The 19,558-nt window shown below is 42.2% G+C and overlaps 1 protein-coding gene across 4 annotated transcripts in view; it reads right to left on the bottom strand.

The window, feature by feature from the left end:
• The window catches only part of ston2 (stonin 2), a 136,762-nt gene extending 117,755 nt beyond the window's left edge, over window positions 1-19,007 (bottom strand). The window contains exon 1 of one of the 4 annotated variants that reach the window (XM_078562045.1): window positions 18,761-19,007. The gene's annotated coding sequence lies outside the window, so the exon portion shown is untranslated. The remainder of the gene's footprint in view (window positions 1-18,760) is intronic. The other 3 variants (XM_078562044.1, XM_078562043.1, XM_078562042.1) reach the window with 3 other exon arrangements.
• Window positions 19,008-19,558: the final 551 nt, after the last annotated feature.

Below are 19,558 nucleotides of genomic sequence, written 5' to 3'. Positions count from 1 at the left end.
TTCATTCCTTTTTTTGTGACTTTGTAGCGGTTTGTTACAACTGAGTTGTAACATTTCTGACAGCATTTAAGAGTCAACTACACATGCTGTGGGTCTGGAGTCACATGTAGGCCAGACCAGGTAAAGATGACAAATTTTCTTCTCTAAAGGGCATGAGTGAACCAGATGGGTTTTTATAACAATTGACAATGGTTTCATGGTCATCATCATTAGACTTTTAATTCCAGATCCTGCCATGGCAGGGTTCGAACCCGGGTCCCCAGAGCATTACCCTGGGTCTCTGGATTGCTCATCCAGCAACAATACCACTACGCTATCGCCTTGGCTCAGCTACAGTGAAGGAACAGCGATATAGTTCCAAGTCAGGACGGTGCGTGGCTTGCAGGGGAACTTGCGGGTAGTTCCCATGCACCTGCTGCCCTTGCCCTTTTAGGTGGTCAAGGTTGCAGGTTTGGAAGATGCTGTAAAAGCAGCCTTGGTGAGTTGCTACAGTGCATCTTGTAGACTGTACAAATTGCTGCCACTGTGTCAGTGGAGGGAGTGAATGTTGGGGTGCAGATCAAGTGGACTGTTTTGTCCTGGATGGTGTCAACTTGAGTGTTGTTGGAGTTGCACTCATCCAGGTAAGTGGAGAGTATTCCATTATGCTCCTGACTTGCGCCTTGTACATTCTAGAAAGGCTTTGGGGAGTCAGGAGAGTCACTCGCCACAGAATTCCTGGCCTCTGACTTGCTCTTGTAGCCACAGCTGGCTGGTCCAATTCAGTTTCTGGTCAATGGTAACCCTTAGGATGTTGACAGTGGGGGAATTCAACAATGGTAATGCCATTGAATGTCAAGGCAGGATGGTTGGATTCTCTCTTGTTGGAGATGGTCATTGCTTGCAACTTGTGTGGCACAAATGTAACTTGCCATTTATCAGGCCAAGCTGGAATGTTGTCCAGGTCTTGCTGCAGTTGGACATGAACTGCTTCAATATCTGAGGAGTCGCAAATGGTGCTGAGCATTGTGCAATCGTCAGTGAACATCCCAACTTCTGACCTTACGATGGAAGGAAGGTCATTGATGAAGCATTTGAAGTTGGTTTGGCCTAGGACACTACCCTGAGGAACTCCTGCAGTGATGTCCTGAGACAAAGATGATTGACCTCCAACAACCACAGACTTTGTGCTAGGTATGATTCCAACCAGTGGAAGGTTTTCCCCCTGATTCGCATGTTCTACAGTTTTGCTAGGGCTCCTTGATGCCACATTCAGTCAAATGCTGCCTTGATGTCAAGGGCAGTCGCTCTCACCTCACCTCTTGCGTTCAATTCATTTATCCATGTTAGGACGAAGGCTATAATGAGGTCCCTGAGCTGAGTGGCCCTGGCAGAACCCAAACTGAGCATCAGTGAGCAGGTTATTGCTGAGTAAGTGCCACTTGATAGCACTGTAGATGACCATTTCCACCACTTTTCTGATGATCGAGAGCAGACTGATGGGGCAGTAATTTGCCGAGTTAGATTTGTCCTGTTCTGTGTGCACAGGACATACAAAGAGTGCTATTTTTATAATATATATTTTATAATCTATATTATTTATATAATATTTAATATATAACATTTATAAAATATTTATAATATATTACATACAATATAATATATAACATATTCATTATATATTAATTGTATATAATATATATTTATTATATTTTTATCCTCCTTTTTATTCTTTTCCCCCCCCCAACCACTGCCCTCTCCCCCAAAAGCGCCATCTGTTACTTGTTCTTTCACAGAGTGCTGACACTTGCTCTGCTCTTAACATGTTCTGCTTTCTTAACTTTATGCCACTATCAGCATTTTCTTTAGGCTTCACCACTACCATTAACACCTTTAAGACCTTTTTCTTGCGTCCATGACATCTTTGTCAATCTCTCCTTAGCCCCCACCTATCACTGACCTTCTATCCAGGACTGTCACTGACCTCATCTCCTCTGGAGATCTTCCTCCCACAGCTTCCAACTTGATAGTCGCCCAACCTCGGATGGCCCGCTTCTACCTCCTACCCAAAATCCACAAACAGAACTATCCTGGCAGACCGATCATGTCAGCCTGTTCCTGCCCCACGGAACTCATTTCTCGTTATCTTGACTCCCTTCTCTCTCCCCTTGTCCAGTCCCTTCCCACCTACATCCGTGATTCCTCTGACACCTTACGTCACATCAACAATTTCCAGTTCCCTGGCCCCAACCGCTTCCTCTTCACCATGGATGTCCAATCCCTCTACACCTCCGTCCCCCACCAGGATGGTCTGAGGGTCCTTAGCTTCTTCCTTGAACAGAGGCCCCAACAATCCCCATCCACCACTACTCTCCTCCGTCTGGCTGAACTTGTTCTCACACTGAACAATTTCTCCTTTAACTCCTCTCACTTCCTCCAAATAAAAGGTGTGGCTATGGGTACCCGCATGGGCCCCAGCTATGCCTGTCTCTTTATGGGGTATGTGGAACATTCCTTGTTCCAGTCCTACTCCCGCCCCCTCCCACAACTCTTTCTCCGGTACATCGATGATTACTTCGGTGCTGCTTCATGCTCTCGTCGGGATCTGGAAAAATTTATTAATTTTGCTTCCAATCTCCACCCCTCCATCATTTTCACATGGTCCATCTCTGACACTTCTCTTCCCTTCCTTGACCTCTCTGTCTCAATTTCTGATGATAGACTGTCCACCAATATCCATTACAAGCCTACCGACTCCCACAGCTACCTCGACTACAGCTCCTCACACCCCGCTTCCTGTAAGGACTCCATCCCATTCTCTCAGTTCCTTCACCTCCGTCGCATCTGTTCTGATGACGCTACCTTCAAAAACAGCTCCTCTGACATGTCCTCCTTCTTCCTTAACCGAGGTTTTCCAGCCACAGTCGTTGACAGGGCCCTCAACCGTGTCCGGCCCATATCCCGCGCATCCTCCCTCATGCCTTCTCCTCCTTCCCAGAAACATGATAGGGTCCCCCTTGTCCTCACTTATCACTCCACCAGCCTCCGCATTCAAAGGATCATCCTCCGCCATTTCCGCCAACTCCAGCATGATGCCACCACCAAACACATCTTCCCTTCACCCCCCCTGACGGCATTCCGTAGGGATCGTTCCCTCCGGGACACCCTGGTCCACTCCTCCATCACCCCCTACTCCTCAACCCCCACCTATGGAACCTCCCCATGCCCACGCAGAAGATGCAACACCTGCCCCTTCACTTCCTCTCTCCTCACCGTCCGAGGGCCCAAACACTCCTTTCAAGTGAAGCAGCATTTCACTTGCATTTCCCCTAACTTAGTCTACTGCATTCGTCGCTCCCAATGCGGTCTCCTCTACATTGGAGAGACCAAACGCAAACTGGGCGACCGCTTTGCAGAACACCTGCGGTCTGTCTGCAAGAAAGACCCAAACCTCCCTGTCGCTTGCCATTTTAACACTCCACCCTGCTCTCTTGCCCACATGTCTGTCCTTGGCTTGCTGCATTGTTCCAGTGAAGCCCAACGCAAACTGGAGGAACAGCACCTCATCTTCCGACTAGGCACTTTACAGCCTTCCGGGCTGAATATTGAATTCAACAACTTTAGATCTTAAACTCCCCCTCCCCCCATCCCCACCCCGTTTCTCCCCCCTCCCTTTTTTTTCAATAATTTATTTAGATTCTTCTTTTCCCACCTATTTCCATTATTTTTAAATCTAAAACTAAAACTTTGTTAGTCTTTCCACCCCACCCCAACTAGAGCTGTACCTTGAGTATCCTGTCTTCCATTCTTAATTAGCACTTTTCTTAGACAATATCACCACCTTCAACACCTCTTTGATCCTTTTGTCTGTGACTTCTTTTGATTATCTGCTCCTATCACTGCTTGCTTATCTCCACAATCACCACACCCTCAACTTCTCTCTCCCCCCGCCCCCCCCACCTTAAACCAGCTTATATTTCACCTTTCTCCTAACTATGCTTCAGTTCTGCCGAAGGGTCATGAAGACCCGAAATGTTAACTGATTTCTTCTCCACCGATGCTGCCAGACCTGCTGAGTTTTTCCAGGTAATTCTGTTTTTGTTTTCTATCCTACTTTGCCTGCTTCACCGCCCCCCTCTTCAACAGTATAAATTCCATCACATTTCTACTTCTCTAACTCTGAAGAAGAATCATACAGTCTGGAAACATTAACTCTGTTTCTCTCTCCACAGGTGTTGTCAGACCTGCTGAGTTTTTCCAGCATTTTCTGTTTTTATTATGTAGAGTGCTATGTCAGCCTAGTCCTAGCACTGCCTGTCGCCCAACCACTCATTTCCATTGATAAGGTCTGGGCTGCATGTCATGTAAATCTGATTCCTACCATTTACTAAACTCCAGACCTCCATTCACCTTTGCAGTCCAAGCTGCCTATCAGTTCACCTCATTTGCTTTCACTAATTCGACCTCTGGGCTTGGCATCACTTACTCATTTATAGAAAAAGTAGCACTAGCCTTTTAATAACAGATATACACTAAATATAATGAATCATTTTAAAAACTTTCAACATTGCATAGAATTTACATTTATACTGGGAATTGGCCAAGTTGCAGATAAGCACATTACTCAACATTAATATGTAAGTAAAGTCCTAGAGCTGCATGTTACTCAACATTGCTTATTTTTATTGGTTAAGGCCCAGGACTCTGTCTCACTTAACTATTCATAGTCGTAAATTGACCTAATTTGCCTCCATCAGTTAAAACTCCAAAATTGTGCATCTTTCAGCCTTGGTTACTTCCATTAGTTAAGTACCCCAAGTTCTCTACGAGACATAACAAATCATAAGAGGGAAAGAAGTCACACACCATCCACCCCACCTGCAGTCTCCCGAAGTTCTGTTTCATCTCTAGAGAAACACAAAGAAAAAGTGGCAACAGTCACAGAAATATTCAAAACCACCCAAAGGGAAGGGATGCAGTGGCAAGAAGTGTTCAGAGAAGTAATTTAGATCAACAGGAAAAAAAACTAAAAGGAAAAGGCCTCCCAAAGAAAATATTTTAGAATTATAGAAGTTTATAGCAGTCATTCAGCCTTCCATGTTTGTGCTGCCTCTTTCGTGAGAGCAATCCAAAACTAAGTTAACTGTCCTGTTCTCTCCCCATAATCTTGTTTTTTCCACTGCTTCAGAACTTTAGACATATTTCCTTAAATGATCTCTGCCTCAATCATTTGTTGTCGCAAAGCTATCTGTTCCAAAAACCGATCTCAAAGAAATTTATCCTAGCCTCGTTCTTCACATTCTTAGTGACGGTTTTAAACCAAAAAACTTTTATCACCAAGTCTCTTTTTCCTCAACCTGCGTCCCAGTGTAGATGCATATTCTGCGCAATATTGAAAGTTTTTTAAATGATTTCATTATATTAATTGTATATCTGTTATTAAAAGGCTAGCATAGGGCATGTATTTCATGTACACAAATTCTCTTTTCTCTCCGCAAACCTCAATTCCTACTGCCATACAATTGCCAATTTTTGCAGAGAAGTTAGAGTTTAACGATTCCCATTCAAATTTGTTATGTCAACGTCAATATGTAGTTAAACTCTGAAATCTCCTTCCAAACGTCATGTATATAAGGAAACCTGTTTATACAAACTAATCAGGAACAATGCCTCAGATAACTCACCAGTATTTTAATAAAAATGAGAAAATGTATTTATTTTTGGAACAGAATTTATAATTTCAAGTAAGCTCAATAACACTTACAAATCAATTCATTTGCTAAACTCAGTACATCTAGATCTAAGATAGTTTTCATCCCCAATGTTATCTTAAGACAACTTACAGCACAATTACAGTCTACTGATAATTTAAAGTCAGTTCTTGAATTATCCAGTAACCCAATTGAAGCAATTTCATTACGGTGGCACCAGGGGCTTTTTTGCTCAGTTCAAAATTGAATGAAGTGGCTTCTAAATAGCATGAGTAGACTGGAGTAATAAGGCGTTGTCTACCTATATTGTACATTTTAATATTTTAAACTCACTTCCAATCCTAGGCACAAAAATTACTACTTAGTCCCTTATTTTAGTGGATTTAACGAAGCTGAACCAAAATAAGGTTCACTTAATGTCGTGCTCTGCATCAATATTCATCAGTAGTTGTAACAGTGCAACAGTAAAGATAGCAAAGGAACGATTATCCAACTAATTATAAAAAGCAGGACCATGATGTCTTGCAATAATACTGAAAACAAAGTAGCAATCTGGCACAGAATTGGGCTATTTTGACTTTGGGTGATGGAATAAATTAACCGGCCATTATACACCCCTCTGACTCTATTGACTTCAGGCGTGTCAGCACAATTTCACGACAACTAAGATACTATCCTATGGGACATCGCAGGTGCGAGAGAAAAATGATGTTTCCAGAGGAACGTGTGCAACAACAAACCACATAAAAAGGATAGGTGTTAGATGGAAAAACAGACTAAACTTATCACTAAATCTCCGAACAAGCAAGGTAATGTGATAAAGAGCAAGAAGATGGTAATACTTCACATTGAAAAGAATTACAAGTATGGATACTGAAACCTCTAATAACTACTTGATGACATTAACATTAAACTGTTGTCAGAGGTTTGAGCTGCAGGACTACCTACCGAAACACTTCAAAACACACAAATCGGAAGTACACAAGGAAAGTAACTTGCTTTTTCTACAAGCCTCTTTTCCAGAGGCAGTTACTTACAAGGCGCCAATCCTCAAACTAAGCCTTTGTGACAGAAGAACCCCATAATACATGACAGAACTAGTAAGCAAGTTTTTTTGAGAGAATTTTATGATCCCAGCATCAAGTATCACAGGTTAGAGATCAAGCTCATTATCTTTGCTGGCAGGACACCTTACATCACACATCCCCAATTCAGAATACAGATGAAATAGCTGGCAAAAATCCTTAGCTCACAGCAAAATGTTGTATGTTGTTGTGGCTGTCGAAGGAAAGCGGTTCAGAGGCAGAGAGTCTGAACAGTAACTATTTATTGTAGAACATAACTATATACAGATATACCAGTCAGTAAGCTTCTTCAGTCCATGCCATGAGCTATCTCGATTCAACCACTACCAGACTACTACTAGTTCATGATGTTTACATCGTGTGGGCGGTACTGCTTCCCCAGTCCAACATTAACCCTTTCAATCCTGAACGCCCTAACACTACACCTCCCCCAAGCCTTTATCCAAATATATTTACATTTTTATTTACATGCTACTCATTCTCCCCCGCAAGTCTCTCACTTCACAGGTTTAAACTGTCTGGAGGGTTCACGACTCTCCCTGATCGTGTTCTTTTGAAGCTTGATGATCTCAATTTGGATCTCTTTGTTCTGACTTGGCTGCTCTTCAGTAGAAGCTGCAGTATTTGATGTTTTGTTTGTTTGATCTGGTTCACCCAAACATATTATTCCTTGAGGAATTCAGATCAGACTTCTCCTGTTCCTTCTTATTGTGCCTTGTGGTATGTATCAAGAAAGGTGCTGTTGATCTTCATGCCTTAGGACAATGACATCTTCTCTGCCGAGGCCTCTGATCCAAACCTCGTCTCTGCCGTTAATTTTGGGCAGGTTTCTGGTATGGTACCCCATATTATAAGTGTAAGCTTGTTGCTTTCTGTAAGACTGTTCTCGAACCTGAACCTTCTGATATTCTTGGACTACTAACGCTGGGATTAACTTCTTGGACAGCATGGGAAGCTGAGTATGAAGTTTTCTGCCCATTAGCAGCTCTGATGGCACCAATCCACATTGCAGTGGAGTGGATCAATATGTCAAAAGTGCTATTGGAAAGTTGTCATTTTTCTTCAAGAGGGCTTAATAGTATGGACGCCCATTTCTGTCTCCGTTAGATTGTGGATATCTCAGGGAGCTGTGAGATGTTGAAATCCTTAGCTCTCAGCGAAGTGAGATCAGTAAATTGCGGCCGTTATCAGACACCACCTGGTCCGGAATGCCACGTATTGCAAAGGCGTCTTTCAACAACCTAATGACCAACTCTGTGGATGCTTTGCTTAAATGCCCCACCTTGATCCATCTAGAGCAGTAGTTGACAATGATGAAGAAGGATTTGCCGTTGTACATAAATAGATCCATTCTCAAACGTTCCCACAATCTGGTAGGGAACTGCGTGAGGATAAAGGACTTCCTCTGGACCGCTTTGTGCAGCGCACACGCCTGGCAGTTTAAAATCATCTATTCGATCGCTCTTGATATTCCCGGTCACCACATTACAGACTAGGCTCGTGCTCTGCATTTTGTGATGCCCAATTGCCCTTGGTGTATTCGTTGCAGAATTTCCGATCAGAATGAGTCAGAAATCTCCAGTCAGAGCAAGACGAGATTGACCAGCCGCTCACCATACACCAGGAGGTCATTAATTATGGTGAAGTATTTCTGTTGTTCAATGTACAATTTTCAAGACAGTGCCCATCAGGACACTGCTGTGGCCAACCTTGTGTGCAGTACTGACAAATGTGGAGGCACTCTTCATCTTGCATCTGTTCTTGGTGTATCTATTGTAGCTTCTTAGAGGTCGCTGGCAGTTATGTTGACACAAACTGGGAATAGATATTAATTTTTTTGGGGGAATATTGTCTTATTCTGTGAAGGCGGCTGTGTGTATGTGTATCCATCTCTAAACGATTTCATTAAGCTGGGGAAAAGCTACTAGAGACAGGTTGTCTGGGACGTAAGACATGAAAGAAGAGGTATTAGGTGTGCATTTGTAATGAGATATTATGGTGGGTTTGAGGTATAAGCAAATAGACTGGATCTAACATTTCCATTTTTAGATAAGTTGAAAGGTCGTTTGAATATTAAAGGGAAGTCAGAGATGACAAGAAACATTTCTGTATCTTACAGGATTTCCATGAGTAAACCAAAGAGGCTATATTACATTTTATTGACCCAAAAGCAGAGACAAAATAGAAACATCAAAGATATTATATTTGGAAATATCTGAGTTTCAAAGAGGTGTAAGAACAATGGAACCTAAGATGAAAGGTGGGGGAAAGGTATTTTAGAGTTACTGTGGAGAGCCTGGGGGTTGGCTATGTGAGGAAGATCTCCTGGAAATAGCTCTAGGCTGGGGGAAGGTGCAGTTTGAATCAGCCTTCCAGTTAAGCCAGAAGTGTATTGGGCTGCAAAAAGCAGTCTTGTTCTGAAGCCTTGGATTTCCACAGCAAAGTGGGAGAGAGTTTAACAGGTCATGTGGTATGCCTTTATTAAAGCTTCAGCAGTTTGCCTTGTGTAATATTACTGGATTTTTATAGTTAAACAGCTATAAGGGAGCATTGCCTGAAAGGTGTTTACTTGTGGTTCTGACCAAGTAGGGAGTCTTTTTGGGGAATGTTTTATAAGATTAATTTTAACTGTGTAACTGTAATCTTGCGTGCTTAAGTTTTCTTTTATTCTGGTTAATAAAACTTTTACTTTTAATTTTTTAAATCCCAAAAGTGTTACTGGGCTTCTTGCTGCAGAGTTCAGTACGTTTTCTTCTCATTTTCAGAATACAATAAAAAAGTTTTGGCCAGGAGGCCAAGTTTGCCTTTTGGATTTGGTTTGTTCAGCAATTAACATCAGCTGTGGCCATAACACTGTTGTGGGATGGTCAAATGTGGCCCTGGACACTATCTGCAGTCATTTGATGCTTCCCCTGGATGTACACTGTCTTGTAAGCAAAGCGCAAGAGATGCAAGCAAAATTTCTGAATTCTGGGGGTCATTCTGGCATGTTCCTCCTCATCCAGTAGTGACTAATGGCTTGTGACCTGCCTTGATGATCACTTTGAGCAGAACGATATAGTCAGAGAATTTCTCACAAGCCTGCGTGACTGCAAGACCCTCTTTTTCTATAATAGCATACCTCATTTCTGTCTGATAGTGCCCTAGGTGAGTAATATACAGGTCAACAGCATCCGTCCAGCTGCTCTTGGAACAGGACTGCCCCTTGACCTGTTGATGAGGCATCCGCTGCCATTGTGGTGGATAGGGATTGGTCGCAGTGAGCCAGGAAATCTAGCGAGAGCAGCATGTCTTTGATCTGACAGAATGCATGCTCCTAGTGCGCAAGTCAACACCATGCTTGGGCCTTTTTCAGTCAGTGTCGCATGGGCTCCATAACTTGAACAAGGACTTGGCAAGCTGGTTTACCATGCCCAGAAATCTTTGGCGATCTGGAACGAATGATGGTGTTGGAAATTCACTGATTGCCTTTGTTTTAAGTGGGTCTGCCATGATGCCTTTGGTACTAACAATATGATCTATTAAACGAAATGGAGATCTTAGAGAATTTGCGCTTATCATTCAATGTTAGTTTGCTTCCTGCAAGCAGTTCAAGACAGCCTCGAGTCTCATGTCATGTTTCTTGACAGTCGTTCCATGAACAAGGGCCATCCATATGGCAGATGACTCCTTTAGGCCTTAAGATGGCTGATATCATGCACTGAAAACTTTCAGGTACCAAGGTAATGTCGAAGGGCAAATAACTGAAGCAAAATCTGACGAATGGGGTTATAAAAGTTGTCAGCAGCTTAGATTTTTCGTCTAACGTTACCCGCCAGAAGTCATTGTTGGCATCAAGTTTCGAGAACATTGTACTCTCTGAAAGCTTGGTCAAGCTGTTGCTTACCGAGGACATTGGGTGCTGTTCCCTTGCCACAGCCTTGCTGAGTTGTGTCAAGTCGACACAGATGTGAACGGACCTGTTTGGTTTCGGAACCGGGACCATCCCAGAGCACCATTTCTTTAACTGAGTGATGGGGGAGATGACTCCCATGTTGGTCATCTCGTAAAGTTGCAGTTGTACTTGCTTCATAAGCAGATGTGGCATTTTCCTTGGAGCGAACAGGCACACAGGTTTGGCATCATTTCTCAGTGTTATGCTGTATTCGGTCTTCGGTCGCCCCAGCCCAGTGAAGAATTTTAGAAAATCCTTCTTAAAATCAGAACCTTGCTGGTTAATTGCTTCAATCTTTTTGATGAGGTTGAGGTCGACACAGGCTTTCCTGCTCAGAAGAGAAAATTCTTGATTGTGAAGCACACATAACATTTCCCACATTTGTTTGTTCTTTTTTAGGAGCATTACTTGCAACATACCTTTGACCTGGAGCTTGATTCCTCCTGTTCCGGACAACAGTGTTGTAGACATTGGCTAACCAGTCATGGTTCTCTATTGGATAGAGCATCGCATTTGTTCCTCTGACGAATTTAAAATTAGTAATGTGCCCATTAACACATATGTCAGCATTCCAGAAGGTATATCTGAGATCTTTAATCTTGCCTAGGAAGCATTGTTCTTCGTCTTGGTGTGATTCTTCTAGGTTATTGATGACTTTTTCTACAAAAGGTTTGCTGGTTATCATTTGTATGTTTAGAGGATTTTGATTGCACATTTTCCCCAGCCTTTTACAGTGGAAACATTCTGCTGCACTTGCAGGACACTGTTTCCAACTGTTCCATTGAAGTCTTCCATTTTGGCTTTTTTTTTCAGGTCACACTGCAGATTTTTCAATTTTTATTTTCAGAGATTTTGGGATTCTTCACCTGCTGCTGCTATGTAGCACATTGTTGTGGCTGTCTAAGAAAGTTTCAGAGGTATAGGTCCTGAACAGTAACAAGTTATTGTAGAATATAACTGTATATAGATATACAAGACATTAGGCTTCTTCAGTCCAAGCCATGAGCTATCTCCATTCAGGCCACTACCAGACTACTACCAGACATGACTACCAGACGACTAGCCTTTACATCAGCAAGTGGGTGGTACTGTTACCCCAGTCCCATATTAACCCTTTCAGTCCTAAACACCCTAATACTACACAAAACCTGTGCAAAGCCTGCAAAACAACGCTGCATGCAATCTTACTCTACTGCTGCCGTGAAGCACCTTGGGCAATTCACTGAGCTGAAGGCTCTTATATAAATGCAACTTTGTGTTGTCATAGGCAGCATGAGGTATATGAGGTATATTCCTGAGCATGCGCCTTATCTAAAAGAACCTCGTATCACAAAGGCCTTGCCATCAGGAGGCAGGCATCCTGTTGGACATAAATATAAAAGCAAAGTGCTGCGGATGCTGGGAATCTGAAATAAAAATAGAAAATGCTGGAAAAACTCAGCAGGTCTGACAGCATCTGTGGAGAGACAAACAGAGTTAGAGCTCTGAAGAAGGGTCATACAGACTCGAAACGTTAACTCTGTTTTTCTCTCTCCACAGATGCTGTCAGGCCTGCTGAGTTTTTCCAGCATTTTCTGTTTTCATCCTGTTGGACATGTAGTTCTTTCAAATATCACGTGCGGTTATTCTGGCACAATAACTTGTATTTATATAGCACCTTTAACATAATGAAAAATTCCAAGCGCTTCTCAGAAGCATTATAAAACAAATATGACACTGATCCACAAAGGGAGATATTAGGGCAGATTTTTAAATATTGGTCCAAGATATATTTTAAGAAGTGTGCCTCAAGATAGCTTCTCGTCCTTAGTTCACTCAATTCAGTCATATTTCTAGGCAACTACAGTAAGGTGGAATTGCAAAAGTGCAGAAACATGCACTAAGTCAAAAGATTCCATTAAAAAAAATCCAAAACATATGGTTTCAATCATCAGAGAATTTGTATTTGTAGAAATTTATATCTTGCAATAAATTAACTATTTGAAATATGTGACCTGCCAGCTTTTTCAGAATTCAGGGGTGTATACTGAGCATCCCATATATCATTCCAGTATGTAATGCAAAGAAAAGCTCATTTTCAGTCCTGTGTACATGAATTTTCTCACTCTACATGAGGCTTATAAATTTTGGATCACGCAAAACTTGGGCCTGCCTTTGGACATTTGCTTTATTAGCGTGAACACAAATAGACTGTGTTGAGAAAAATCCAATTTGCTGCATGTTCTAATATAGTTGGAATCGAGTCAAATCTCATTTGACTCATCTATTAATAGAATTGGAGGAGACTGCCACTAAGGAGATGTTAGGATTCACTTTGTTGTGTAATTAATCAAGCTTATATGATCAAATTGTACAATACATAAGCTTAGTGATGAAAAGTCTTAATTTGTATCTATTATTGGTATGATTTATGAATTTTGGGGCATATTGTTAAGAAAGTCTTAAAGTTGGCACCTTCTTATGTGCAAAATACTGTGATATAGTTTTAAGAAAGTACTCAAGAGTCATTTGGGAGTGAATTGAAATTATAGCTAGGACACATTTGGGCTCCAAACTGTTTGGCCAGGAATGTGACAGAATCCACAGACTAGATGTTCCAGAGCATCTGGCCAAAGGTACAAGTTATAGTTTAGCAGTTAGAACATAGCAAAGTTGATTGGCTAGAAGAATGGTTTTGGGCCTAGAATGTTCCAAGGATCTCGGTTAGTTACAAATTAAGGTTAGATTGTTGTGGGGACATTAGGGATGCTACTCCCATTGGTCAAGAGTTGCAAATATAACATAGATGCACATATTGGACTAAATATTACAAATCTATCTGCTAAAAGGGTATAAAAATAGAGGTAAAAGCAAACTACTGCAGATGCTGGAAATCTGAAACAAAAATAAAAATTGCTGGAAAAACTCAGCAGGTCTGACAGCATCTGTGGAGAGGAAGACAGAGTTTCGAGTCCGTATGACTCTTCATCAGAACTGAAGAGAAATAGAAATGTGGTGAAATATAAGCTGTTTAAGGGGGGTTGGACAGGTGAAGCTGGATAGAGGGCCAGTGATAGGTGGAGGCAAAGGAAAGATTGCCAAAGATGTCATAAACAAAAGGTCAAAGGGCTGTTGACAGTGGTGATATTAGCTAAAGGATGTGCTAATGGTAACATTTAAGGGTAGGAAGCAGGAGGAGCAAGTGACAGATGTCCCTAGTGGGGGTGGGGTGGGGGAAGGGGATCGAAATAGGCTAAAAGGTGGGTATAAAACAATATGGAAATAAATTGCAAAAATAGTAATAGAAATAGGTGGGAAAAGAAAAATATATATATTTAAAAAATAATAATTATTAGAAAAAAGGGGATAAAAAAAGGGGTGAGGATGGAGGAGAGAGTTCATGATCTGAAATTGTTGAACTCAATGTTAAGTCCACAAGGCTGTAAAGTGCCTAACCGGAAGATGATGTGTTGCTCCTCCACTTTGCGTTGAGCTTCACTGGAACATTGCAGCAGGCCAAGGACGGACATGAGAGCAGGGTGGAGTGTTGAAATGGCAAGCTACAGGAAGGTCTGGGTCATGCTTGCGGACAGACTGAAGGTGTTCCGCAAAGCGGTCACCCAGTCTGTGTTTGGTCTCTCCAATGTAGAGGAGACCGCATTGGGAGCAGCGAATGCAGTAGACTAAATTGAAGGAAGTGCAAGCGAAGTGCTGCTTCACTTGAAAGGAGTGTTTGGGCCCTTGAACGATGAGGAGGGAGGAAGTAAAGGGGAAGGTGTTGCATCTTCTGTGGTTGCGTGGGAAGGTGCCGTGGGAGGGGGTTGAGGTGTAGGGGGTGATGGAGGAGTGGACTGGGCTGTCCCGGAGGGAACGGTTCCTACGGAATGCCAACGGGGGGGGTTGAAGGGAAAAAGTGTTTGGTGGTGGCATCATGCTGGAGTTGGCGGGCATGGCGGAGGATGATCCTTTGAATGCGGAGGCTGGTGGGGTGATAAATGAGGACAAGAGGGACCCTATCATGGTTCTGGGAGGGAGAGGAAGGTGTGAGGGCAGATGTGCGGGAGATGGATCAGACATGGTTGAGGGCCGTGTCAACTACCGTGGGTGGAAAACCTCAGTTAAGGAAGAAGGAAGACATGTCAGAAGAACTGTTTTGTAAAGTGGCATCATCGGAACAGATGCGACGGAGGCGAAGGAACTGAGAGAATGGGATGGTGCCCTTACAGGAAGCAGGGTGTGAGGAGCTGTAGTCGAGGTAGCTGTGAGAGCCAGTGGGCTTGTAGTGAATAATGGTGGATAGTCTATTACCAGAAATTGAGACAGAGAGGTCAAGGAAGGGAAGTGTCAGTGATGGACCAGTGGAAATTGGAAGCAAAATTAATAAATTTTTTAAGGTCCAGATGAGAGCATGAAGTGGCACCGAAGCAGTCATCGATGTACCGGAGAAAGAGTTGTGGGAGGGGGCCTGGGTAGGACTGGAACAAGGAATGTTCCACATGCCCCATAAAGAGACAGGCACAACTGGGGCCCATGCGGGTACCCATGGCCACACCTTTTATTTGGAGGAAGTGAGACGAATTTAAGGAGAAATTGTTCGGTGAGAGAACAAGTTCAGCCAGACGGAGGAGAGTGGTGGTGAATGGGGATTGTTCGGGCCTCGCTGAGGCCCTTGCACTTGCCAAGGTTTAGCATTTATCACAAGACACTTGCTGGGGGCACATTTGTTGGGAAAGAATCAGGAGTAGTGCACTTACCAGTAAGTTAGCATTTGCATTGCCAGTTGATAGAAAATTGTCACAAGTTGAGGGGTTGCTGCAAGAACCTGGTATTGAGCTTAGTTAGTGACTAAAGTAACTATCACAGTGCTAAGGATTGCTCTAAGAATCCAGTATAGACAGGGTCGCCAGGGCTAAAGTAATTGCCTTAAGAAAGAGAAAAGAGAAAACGTAGAACCAATTAGCTACAAAGGAGTCGTTCACTCAGTTAAAGATTAGTCTGGGAGAATCAGTGGTAAAGTAGTGTTAGTCATTTTGGAAAAACCACTCACCGTTTCACGAGAGGGTGGTCGGGCAAAAGAGCGGGCGCCAAACAGGGAGGGGACGAGCGCCAAAGAGGGATGGGGCGAACGAAAGAGCATTCAGTAGGCAGCTGTGAAGTGTGTAGCTTCAACCGCTAAGGTTTACTGGGAGCTTTAGTAGTTAATCTAGACTGGGATTGGCAAAGGGTCCACTAGGCTGAAGTCTGTAAACTGCAAAAGGATGTGTATGCATGTTGGAATTAAGTTGACTAAGCTAAATCTCAAAGGACATCAGGTTCAAGGAACCAAGACAAGACGACCCCAGAAGTCCTGGGATCCACAGGAAAGACAGACCGACACGCATTGCGTATCGTGTCATGCCTCAACTAATGAAAAGTATCAATCTTTATTGTCCAATAAACCTTGTAAACTTGAATTCTAATTTAGAGATTATCCTTTTTGCCAATATGGTTATTCTTCGACAAGAATTTTCTTACTCTGGGGTTTAGTACATAGTCCAAATCCCCACAGAGATAAACAGAACTAAAGCTAACAATGCTGGTTGTTCCTCTTTCCTCCAGAGACAGAAAAAGTGTACATACAAGAGGGTGTGGTGGACAAGTGACAGAACTACTAAGGCTCAAATGGGCAAAATGCATGACTTCAACCATTTGGAACTTGCTTTTACTTTTTCTTAGTTAAAATCTCACGACTTCAAAGTTTAGGTCATGCACAGACTGCAGATTTTGAGGCATAGTTTATAATAATTCAAAAGGTATTTGAAGGTATATATTCAGCTCTGCAGAATTTACTACTTTTTAAAACTCCGCAAAAGCCTGTTCGCTAGGGTATAGCTATTTTACCTCAAAACATCGGCAAAATATTGTCTTTGGATGATTCACCTTGATATTATAAGAAAAATTAATACAGGAAATGAGTTTGGTTGGTGAGATAGCTAGTTTCTTACTTTATCACATTATAATGGGTTGAAAGCAGGGGTTGATAAGACCGTTTGTTCTATTCAGTTATCAGTCAAAATGCATACGCAGTTGCACTCATTTTATTCCTTCGGCTATAGTTTTCTTTAAATAATAGGACATTAGCAACTTGTTTACTATGTTCACGCTGCAGAAAATGTAGTTAAACTCAAAAGGGAAATGCACTCAACTGTTACATTATCCTTACCAGATATAAAGAAAGATAACCATGTTTACTGGTTTGTCTCAATCACCATCTGAGATTGTGGCTAAGAACTTCACATTCACATTACTTGGGCTGAAACTTCATGTTGTCACATTAGGTTTCTGTCCCTCAGCTCTCTCTAAAAAGTGTATTTAAATAAACAATTGGGAAAGCTACTGAGGTCCACTGATTTTCTGATGTTTCAGTGGAATATTCTCCTAGTTTCATGAAAAAAAAAGCAAAAGATACACAGTATTCTTAGTTATTAAAATCATAATTTGTCCAATGCAACTCCGCTAGCTAAACAAAACAAATAAAATCCTAAACCTAATTTATGTTAGTCCAACACAACCTTTGCTCTGAAAATGCTACATGAACACCCTGCACCTTCCTTTAGTTATTTACATCTGTGAAGAAAGGTGCAAGTTCTCCAGTTTTAAAAAAAAGAGTTTTTAAAGGAAAACAATCTTATTTCTGTACACCAGCAAACATTCTCAGAAAAATTAGACAATATATTTCCCATATCACTTCAGGCAGCTGCAGAAGTGTGAACCATCATCCCCTCTGCTTTCGCAGCTTCCAGGAGCAAACTTGGATTGGGTTTGGCAAAGAATTCACCATACAAGGAACAACAGTGAATTACTAGGGAGAAATCAAAATCCAAATCACCCCAACATCCCAACTGTGTTGAACCTCTGCAATGATTACAAACTATTTCCAACCACATAGCACCTTGATAGTATTCCTAGGGCCAAGGCATATTCTAACGTATTTTATGCTTGCTTGCTTGGAATTTTGCCACTGGTTGTTTTAACAAGCGTCCATACAAATTCTCTTAAATTCACATTCTAAGAGTGCAGATAAGAGTGGAAAACACAATTCTGTAAATACCTCTGAAGAGCTACTCATAGGAATTGATCTCCACGTTTTCTTCTGTGGCATTGCTATTATTTCTAACAACCACATTCATGCAAATTCTCATTTACCTTTGGTGTGGGAATTTAAATGTGTAAAAATCATTGCCGTGTAACTCACATTCCCCATTAAAATAAAGGTTGAAAAAAAAAACCCTTGGGTCCTTTTCATTAACAGGATCTGACAACTATTTTTCTGCACAAGTCCATCGTGCTACAGCTTATTGTTGGGAAACAATTGTTTATCCAGCCTTGTGATTTTCCAGAAGAACTAACTGTACATTGACTCTTTTTCATTTGACTCTCTTTTAATTGTCAGTTTTAAAGTATTATTTTAAAGGTCGTTTTTTGAACGATAGAAAATGACTTTAAAATGAAGACTTAGATTTAAATCACTATACTCAGCACCTTAAATGCTAAAGTAAAAACAGAAAACGCTGGGAGTACTCAGCACCTGTGCAAGTATTGGAAACATTTTTTGTTGAATGAAATTATCTGAATTAGGTTACAGGTGCCATTTAAACTTCTACAAAGTTTTTGCTCATATTATTAACCATCAACTCTTATTAAAAGGTATTTGGGTGTTTTTAAGATTAGATGTGTTCATACTTTCGAGTTTTATTTCAACATAATGAAATTATGAACAAATCTAAAATTATTATTTTTTTAAAATCCAAATCTGTTCACATTTTCGAGTTTTGTTTGAAAGGAAGTTACCTTTTTTCATCCTTTCATGGTTACGTTCAAATAAAACTCGAAAGTCGGCTCGAGAAGTTTTCAGAGCCAAACACAAGAACTAAAATTGGCCACAAGTCGAACTACACTGGGGAGGCGGGGCACGAGGACCCGGCGGCATCCTGGCGGCTCGCACACAGCAACCTGCTAACGCAAGAGGTGGGGCTGGGGAACTTTTAGAAATACATATAAATAATTTATAATTGTTCATATATAATACATACGTATAATCAATAATTCACCTCGATTCTGGCAAAAACAACATTCCCGAATCCATCGCCGGCCGTGTTAAATCGAAGTTAAACAGTCTTCCTCCCCCCCAACCCCCCTCTTCGCTCGAGCTCGAACGGTTCCTGAATCAACCGTTGTTTAATTTAAACCGACATTTAAAACGCCTGAGAATCGGAGCGCGCCGCCTCTAAACAGCTCGAGCCGCACGCTCCGGCCGTTGCCTTGACTCCACATAAAACCGGCTCCTCTCATTGGCTCCACCCGCCCGAGGCCCCCCGATCACCCAAGCCCCTCCCCCAACCCCCCATTTCCCTACTCCAAGGCCTATTGGTCGACCCAGTCGCCGCTCTTCTCCCTTTTCGATTGGTTAGACTGCCGCAGAGCCCCCCCCCCCCCCCCACTCTGACTGGCCCAGTTGTCCAGCCTGGGTTGAAGTGCGCGTGTTCGCTCGGGTGGAAAATGCTGGAAATGGGCAGCAGCGTCCGTGAAGAGAAAAATATCATGAATTTCGGGTTAGGGTTAGCAACCAGCCTTCCAGGGTCGACCTGGAGTCTCCAGAAATTGAAGATCAATCTCCAGGACACGGTTGTGTGCAACCATAGAGAAAAATCATCGGGATATTAAAACCTTTTTTTTTGTCATTTTATTTGAACATTTCTCTTTACCGGATATCAAAATACTGAAAATGGAAGGGAGGGGGGGAAAGGTTATTTGGCTGACAGTAAAGCAATCATCTAATTGGGCAATGAGTCTTTTTGGATTCCAGCTGGCATAAGAAGGCTGTGTGCCTC

The sequence above is a fragment of the Cetorhinus maximus genome, chromosome 18 (genome assembly GCF_964194155.1).
Source record: "Cetorhinus maximus chromosome 18, sCetMax3.hap1.1, whole genome shotgun sequence".
Taxonomy (NCBI): Eukaryota; Metazoa; Chordata; class Chondrichthyes; order Lamniformes; family Cetorhinidae; genus Cetorhinus; species Cetorhinus maximus.
This window is presented reverse-complemented; position numbering and strand designations above follow the sequence as displayed.